Source organism: Pinus tabuliformis, chromosome 6, assembly GCF_031772625.1.
Source record: "Pinus tabuliformis cultivar Carrire ecotype Pingquan chromosome 6, CPIR1, whole genome shotgun sequence".
Taxonomy (NCBI): domain Eukaryota; kingdom Viridiplantae; phylum Streptophyta; class Pinopsida; order Pinales; family Pinaceae; genus Pinus; species Pinus tabuliformis.
This window is the reverse complement of record NC_142292.1, coordinates 1543634485-1543642979: the sequence shown is the minus strand read 5'-3', so window position 1 is coordinate 1543642979 and position 8495 is coordinate 1543634485. Positions and strand designations below refer to the sequence as shown.

Below are 8495 nucleotides of genomic sequence, written 5' to 3'. Positions count from 1 at the left end.
ATGTCTAAGGATAGTTTTTGAGTATATAATATAGGGACAAGAATAATAGAGATATCAATAGAAAATATGAAATTTACTGACATAGCACAAATTTAGAAGCATTTTCCTCAGACTTGTTGGTGAACGTGGTCATCCTTGGAAAGGTACTAAAAGGGATCACAATGGCCTTCTAGAAGCCAAGGAAGGTGCTCCCTATGGTGTAGGTAAATTCTAAGTGCAGACGCAAAACATTCCTCTACCCCAAGAGAGCAGGTTTAGCCACAAACAAACAATCCATGGAAAATCTCCTTAAGCTAGAATCAATTAAGAGGGCCTACCTCTTAGAACGATATTCTGCTTGGTGATGGTCATGCTTCCTCACTCCAGATAACTTTTGTTTCCTTCCTTTGAATACCTGAAACAAGCAAACAACAACAACAACAAAAGTGACAACATACAATATTGTATTCAGCCTACTTAATAGGTCAAGTAAAAATTAAGCCATAAAGATGTAAAATGACACTTCATGTAGGAAATCAATTGATAGTTGCATTAATATAAATCAGAAAGAGATTACAACTGGTGCCTTGACATTGTCGGTCTCCTCGGACATATACGGGTTGCCACACTTCTACTAGAACTTCATGGATAACCCGAAAAAATGGAAGTTTTAAGGCCTCTTTCCCTCTAGTCTCAAACCAAACCAAAATCACATTATTCTCCCTCAAACGTACACTAGAAATCTATAAGCTATAGATGAATTTCTGGTTATTCACACTTGCCCCAAAAATCCAACTAGAACAAGTTTTGGCTTGGGAAAAATAGAGGTTTATATAGCTTGGATGGAGGGGAGATGGTTCCTCTTACCATGGGAGAGGGAATTATGTCTTGGTTTTTTCCATCCTAATAGGGGAAAGGAGCCCAAACAGACTTCCTCACCTCCATCTGACCCAACCATTTACCAGACTTTCATTATGAACCTTCTAGACCTGGAAGCTTCGACTCCATATTTAAAAAATCTTTCCAAAAGAGGATCAACGTGACTAAACAAGAGCTCAGTCACTATGATCGGCACTAGTGCTGGTTTTAATCTTTACAAATCGATGAGAGAAGGACATAGGTCATTAGCGTTGATGTTGTAAACTGGGGTAAAAGGAAGATTTTGGGGAAATTATGCAAAATGGAATTGTTCTGCTCATGAAGAGGGACATAATGGGAGTTTCTTCATGATGGGAAATAATATAGGGTTCACTGTAGAGGTCCTCTAGGATCGTGGAATGGGGAGTATAAGGACAGTGACAAAATGTTGTGTAACACTCCACTATGAACACACCAAATGAATTAGTAGTGGTCTCTCCCTGTGAAGTTTTACCTTTCTGTTTATATCACAATGCTTTCATTGGTAATAACTTGGTCATTCTCCACCCAAACAAAATTTTTATCATGCTACTTGGAGCCACCTAATTATTTCTCCTTTTATTTCAGTTGTCAAAGAATATTATGGATGGTAGATTTAGAGCCCCGAACATAATATTTTGGATTTTATGATTGAACTCGCAGATCGGGTGATGCTTGAGGAGGAGGAGGAGGCGACAATTGAATTCCCAAGTCCCTCGTGAAGTCATAAGAGGAAATTGATCCTAAATAAGATAGGAGTCCATATATTCTTACTTCAACAAGATATGGAGTTGCTTCATTGTTGCTCAAATGATGACCTAGAATATTCCTTATATCCTGGCGCCCATTACTGGTATTTATGAGTTCCTAGGTTTACATGGTAGAAATTTAGAGCAAGATTTGTTAAGGCATGTCCACATCATATTACTCCATGCTTAGAGCATTCCACATTGGGGGATGTTGAGCATATCACGTCCATGTCTTCCATGTTGAATATGTGCTCTTGCATGAACCATGGATGAACTAGAGAGAGGATTGCACTATGTTCCTTGGCCTCTGCTGCCCAAAAAATGTAGCAAAGGTGGAAAATAGAGACCTAAAATGTCCACGAGGACAGAAAAGAACAACTAGCGAAGTTAGGCAAAGAGAAAATATAACAAAGATAAACACTGGCAATGTTGAGAAATAGATCGAGGTGATCACAACCTCTAATTGAGGCTAGCAAGGAATCCAAATACCATTTTTTGAGGCTGATAAGGATGACGGAGCTATGTGTTGGAGACCAATAGATATGGAATATATATACAACTTGTAGAGCATAGTTAATATATGAATGATTGTTTTCCTAGAGAGCGAGACAAGATATCATGTCTTGAGCCTGGTGAGAGTGCTTAGGGGTCACATGATTTCCACCTTCACTTGTACATTGAATGTACTCATCATGAGAACCTGAATGGGATCGCCCCCGTGCTCAAGCCATTAAGGGATGAAGTCATGCCGACATGGTTGGTTGCATGTTTTTTGTAGAATCATCTTAATCCGGGACATGATTATAGTTGCTAGTGATTTTTTTATTATTTGTATTATTTAAATATATATTAAATGCAAATGTGAAAACTTTTTATTCTAAAATGTACCTTAGATGATGGTGCTTTCCAAAAATTATTTGTGATCTTGTCATGGTCATCTCGATAATTATTTGTGATATATATTTAAAATGGTATGATTGTGTCATATTTATTTATATTTAGAAGGTGTATATTGTTTGATAACACTTGTTAAAAACCATAGATGTAAATTAAAATGTCAATAAGAAACTATAATTATATACTACAAATACTAAGATATCCTTTCAAAAAATAATTTTATTAAATTTAACATAAATGTAAAATAAAAGATAAAGATTCAACTTAGTATTTTTGAAATATATCTTAATGGATACTATTTGTAATATTTTTTTCTATACTAAATCTACGAGGGATAAAAATGTAATATTCAATTTACTTGAAGTCTGATTTTTACAAATGGTATTGCGTAAAGTCATGGTACAAACATAATAAAATATAAAAATACAAATATTTAAAATTCTATCATAAAATATAGATTTGACTAGTTAATTTCTAAAACATAGATTTCCTCAATTTGGAGGAGAGTTTTGTGATATTGTCCTAAATATATACGAAAAAAAATTATGATCACATTCATTTATCATACTAATTTGTATTGTTGAATTATATAAATTTAAAAAGAAATTGTTAAAATTTATAACTTTCAAATATACATTCAATAATAATTCTTACAATTTTTTTATAGTTATTCATCACGTTATGTTGATTAAAAATATTCGTAATCCTAATGATTTTAAATTATTGTAACGACCTACCATAAAAAAAAAAATTATTTACTTGTATAATAGTAACAACATATGAATATTTTAATGACAAGTAAAATTTGTGATCACAACGTTTAACATACACGGCAATGAATATCTAAGATTTTAACCTTGGTATTATTAATACATGGACAGGATTGAAGTTAGCAATACGCTTTGAAAAAATTAATAATACGTTTAATTATTTTTGTTTATCGCACACCATGACTCGAGAAGGATCCATTGGTTTGCTGGAATACGCTTTACCCTTTTCATTGATTAAATGCTTTGGATTTTTATTTAATTCTCGTCCTGCGGCCATACGAATTATCATTATGAGTTTTTCAGTGTCAACTGTAGTTATTTGTGCCAGCATCTTTCCGGAAAATCTAACTTAGGATAACGATGATATATTTGGCTCCGACGAACGCTATCCGGTCACCGCTCCTTAACACTTTAATTTGTATGCTGCATCCGATGCCCATCTGGCATGGTGCCATGTGAAGGCCAGCCAGCTGGCTTGAGCTGCGGCTTACAGGTCTGCTACCCCATCCCCAGCGCCGTCGGCAGTCAGTGCATCTCGTACAAGGCACGTATGGGCCATGTGACAGTGGAGTCCGCGCCATTTCACCGACGGTGGAGATGGAGTTGTCCAAATCAACGGTCGATTGTGGCCGGGAGTGGAATAGAAACCTTAAGAGTTTCCCTCGTCTGCATTTGGCAATCTTGCCGCTCATTTCCGCAGAGTTCTGATCCCTGGTGTTCTCAAGCGTTTCGCCTTGACTCCGAATTGATTTCTGCATATTGTTCACGGTGGAAATGAAGGACCACCAGCCAGCCTCGGCCATGGTAACCTCGCCTCCTAACTCACAGCACGTTATTCCTTAAAATATTGTTTTTTTTTTCCTTACCTGTTACTAGATAAGAGTTGGGTTCTCGTTCTTTTTTCTTTGCTCATGTCTTTTCTGGTTTTCCCTCTGTTACAGGTACAGGAACAAAAGCCGTGGCCAGCGCGGGGTGAAACACTGCTCTTCCTTTCTCCTTCCTGCTTCCGGTAAGAGGAACAACGCCCTAATCTTGAATAAGGGAGTTTCTGAGAGTTTCAATCCGCACTGGACATGCTGTCGAGGAAATTCTCAAGCTACTGTATCCATTATTGTTATTCTGAGTTTCTTGTCTTAATGGTTAGACGGGAATCCCGTTCGGGTTTTCCGTGGTATTATTTGTTTACCCCCCTGAGTCGCTACAGCGACCAAGACTTGTCGGGCTGTGCCGTCACATGCATTTTCTGTTTGATAGTTTTGGAACAGAGCCAAGGGTTAAACCCTGCGGCGAAACCTTATATTTAAGAAGATTAAGCTATTGTAATTTCACTTTTTGACTGGTTAACGGTTATACATATGTATTCAAAGTGGGTATCATTTCCTTGTAATGTTCCTTTAAAGTTCTTGCTGGTTATTACCGATATCTCTTTTATTTTAAAGATTATATCCTTTCAATGAATTTCTACTAAATTTAATCGCTTACAACATTCCTGTAAATCGCTATTTATAGTGGGAGTTATCATTCTGAGTTTGCATGCTGTTAAAAGGTTACATTTATGGTTTGAAGTCTCCGTTTACATATGTAAATCATTGTTTGTTTTAGCGACGAACCGTCGGCTCCCTACCCCGTTCCTTCTGGCTTCTGCCGACCATCTCATAATGGTGCTCCTCTTGTGAGGTAGGGCATAGGTACGGGGTCAGGTTTTGAGAACAGGTCTGAACCCATTATGCATATTTCAGGTACTACTACTTCTGTATTTTACGACTATTGAAACAGTTACCTTAATGGTACATGGTTATTTACTTTGTCGACCTGTTATTAATTGTTATCTACTTCGTAAGCATGTTATTAATTTCTCTGTTTATATGGGTTCGTTGTATGAGTAAGTGATACAGAGTTCTGTAATATCCTTACTGGGTTCTCATACTACGTTATTTGCTTTCCGGGAATAGGTCCTTTCTGTTTAAAACTGCGTGATATTCTCTTTAAAAGAAAGTCTGTGATTAACTCTAGATGCTGGGTTTGTTCACTTTCTACCTGTTCTTTCTTCCAGGCCAGAGCAAAGGTTTTTATGGTTCTTTCACAGAGATGTGTTTTCAACCTAACTCAGTTTTCTTTCACTTACTTAATAGAATTATTCTTTCTAATTTAATTCGCAGTTTCTGTTCAGTCATAACTTAACATAATTCGACTGCATGCACAATTTATTATAACATGATCATACATACCTGTTCTGAGGCAAACCTCGTAATGTGGTTGTCAAACCTCCCGACCGTAGGAGGGTCCTTCTCGACCTTCCACCCCCAAGCAATCTGCAAGATTCTTGTTGTCTTCAGTCTTCTGGCACCGCCAGTATTACGCTATCTGGTCCTTACCAGACATAGCGGTCTCAGGGAGCTCTCTGCTTCCCCACATACGCTATCTGATCCTCACCAAACATAGCGTTTTTCTGCTGCCTCATGGCATTTTTTTCCATCTTGTTATCTGGTCCTTACCAGACATAGCAACCACTTTTTCCTCAATGAAACTCAACCACCATCTGAAAGTAGTTAGGGTTTTCCCACCCTTTCTGGCAGATGTCATATCCTGATTCTAATACCCCTTTGGGGGAAAAATCTATATCATTAACAGTTGGTTTATTTCCAAGCCATACTTGTTGATACCAAGTAATTATAGTTATATTTAATTGTAACAGTAACCACAATAGTAATTAACTAGTTTTACCAACATAACCATAAACAATAGTTAAATTTACTGTTTCAATTTAAACATTAACAATTAACTGGGGCGTTACATCTCCCCCTCCTGAAGCTCAACATCGTCCCGATGTTGTTCACCCATAAACAGTTCAGGGTAATTTACTTTCATGTTCTGTTCATCCTCCCAGGTGGCCTCTTCGGGCCCAAAGTGCTGCCATTGCACTTTAACCTGGGAGATGACTCGCTTCCGCAGCACGACCCTTCTCCGATCTAGTATGCTCACCGGCTCGACTAGAAATTCTCCTTCCGGTTCCACCTGAAACATACAACAATCTGGTCAGTGTTTTCCTGGCAAATACTTGCAATTTTAAGCTTCCCACAGCATTCACATACCTGTATGTCCTGCCAGCTAATTATGTGTTTAGGGTCGTAGACATATCTTTTTAAAACTGACACGTGGAATACATTATGGACCCGGATATGGCTGGGTAGGGCTAGCTGATAAGCTACCGGCCCTACTCGAGCTAAAATCTGAAAAGGCCCACAGAAACGGGGTGCCAATTTGGCACACCCATTCCATTGTAACGCACTTCTCCTTGCTCGAATTCTAACATATACATGTTCCCCCACTTGGTATTCCTTAAAGGTCCTTTTACGATCTGCAAAACTCTTCTGTCTGTCTTGAGCCACTTTCAAGTTAACCCGCACCCTCTTAACCATTGCCTCCATTTCTTTTAACATATCGGGACCCAACACAAGTCTGTCTTCCGGCCCACTCCAACTGGATGGCGTGCGGCATTTCCTGCCATAAAGTACCTCAAAGGGGCTCATCTGTAAAGATGCATGATATCCATTATTATAAGCAAACTCCACTAGATGCAAATACTCTTCCCACCGAGTGGGTTGTTGCATCACATACGATCTCAACATGTCCTCTAGCACTTGATTCACCCGCTCAGTTTGTCCGTCAGTCTGCGGATGGTATGCGGTGCTAAAATTTAACTGAGTTCCCAGTCCTTCAAACGGGGTCCTACAAAACGTTGATGTAAATTTGACATCGCGATCGGATATTATAGTCTTTGGCAGCCCGTGGAGCTTAAATATATTCTGCATAAAAATATTTGCGATTTGGGCTGCACGATATGTAGATTGTACCGGTATGAAGTGGGCTGTCTTGCTAAGTTTGTCCACTACAACCATAATAGAGTCATTGCCCTTCTTAGACTTCGGTAACCCTGTAATAAAATCCATAGTAATAACTTCCCATTTCCATTCTGGTATGGGTAATGGTTGTAACAAACCTGCGGGGTGTTGATGTTCAGCTTTAATTAGCTGACATTCTATGCATCGTGCCAGATATTCCGTTACGTCCCTTTTCATGCCTGGCCAATGATATTCCTTTCGAAGCGAGGTGATTAACTTTTGATAACCTGGGTGTCCCGCATAAGGACTTTTATGATTCTCATCCAGAATTTTCCTCTTAATATCACCTTGGTCAGGTACACATATTCTTTTCTTGTAACGTAAAAGGCCTGCCGCGTCCAACTCATAACCTTGTTGCATGATATGGGTGTTTGAATTCTGCACAAGCTGTTTCTTTTGCTGGAGGATTTGATCTTCCTCAACCGCCTTTATAATTTCTTTGCTAAGGGTAGACCGTCCTTCACTAAAACCTATTTCATAAAGACAATGTGCTTTTCGGCTTAACGCATCTGCCACCTGGTTCTCTTTTCCTTTTAAGTGTTTGATTTCAAAATCAAAGCTGCCCAAAAAGTCCACCCACCTAGCTTGTCTAGCATTCAAAGTTGGTTGGCTTAAGTAGCTAGTTAAGCTGTGATGATCTGTCATCAGTAAAAATTTTCTTCCCACCAGATAATGGCGCCACATTTTCAGCGCATGTACAACAGCAGTGAGCTCCAGATCATAGGCTGAATACTTCTGTTCATGTTCCTTCAATTTTCTGGATTCATACGCGATCACCTTCCCCTCTTGCATCAGCACTCCTCCTACACCTTCTTTACTGGCATCCGTGCAGACTACATAATATTTTTCCGGATCTGCTATGCTCAGCACGGGTGCAGTAGTGAGCAAGTGTTTAAGTCCCTCAAAGCTCTGCTGACACTCCGCTGTCCACTTAAAAATTTTTCCTTTCTTTTGCAAGGAGGTGATGGGGTATGCAATCCTGGAAATTTTTTCCACGAACCGCCTATAATATCCAGCCAGCCCCATGAAAGATCTGATATCAGCCATGTCTTTTGGTGTTGACCATTCCATTATGGTTTTAATTTTTTCAGGGTCTACAGCAATGCCTTCCTCGGTGATGATGTGCCCCAAATACTGGATCTGCTTTTTATAAAAGTCGCATTTGCTAAATTTCCCATATAACTGATGTTCCCGTAGAGTTTGTAGCACAAGTCTGAGATGCTCTTCATGTTCTTTAATATTCTGAGAGTATATCAGTGTATCATCAATAAAAACTAAAACGAATTTATCCAAATATTGAT

At 38.7% G+C, this 8495-nt stretch overlaps 1 long non-coding RNA gene across 1 annotated transcript; it reads left to right on the top strand.

Annotated features, from left to right (window-relative positions):
* The first annotated feature begins 3750 nt into the window (after positions 1-3750).
* LOC149264605 (uncharacterized) lies at positions 3751-4691 on the top strand. The gene is made up of 2 exons (XR_016250111.1): positions 3751-4096; positions 4234-4691. It is a non-coding gene; the product is annotated as an uncharacterized LOC149264605 (long non-coding RNA).
* The last annotated feature ends 3804 nt before the right edge of the window (positions 4692-8495 follow it).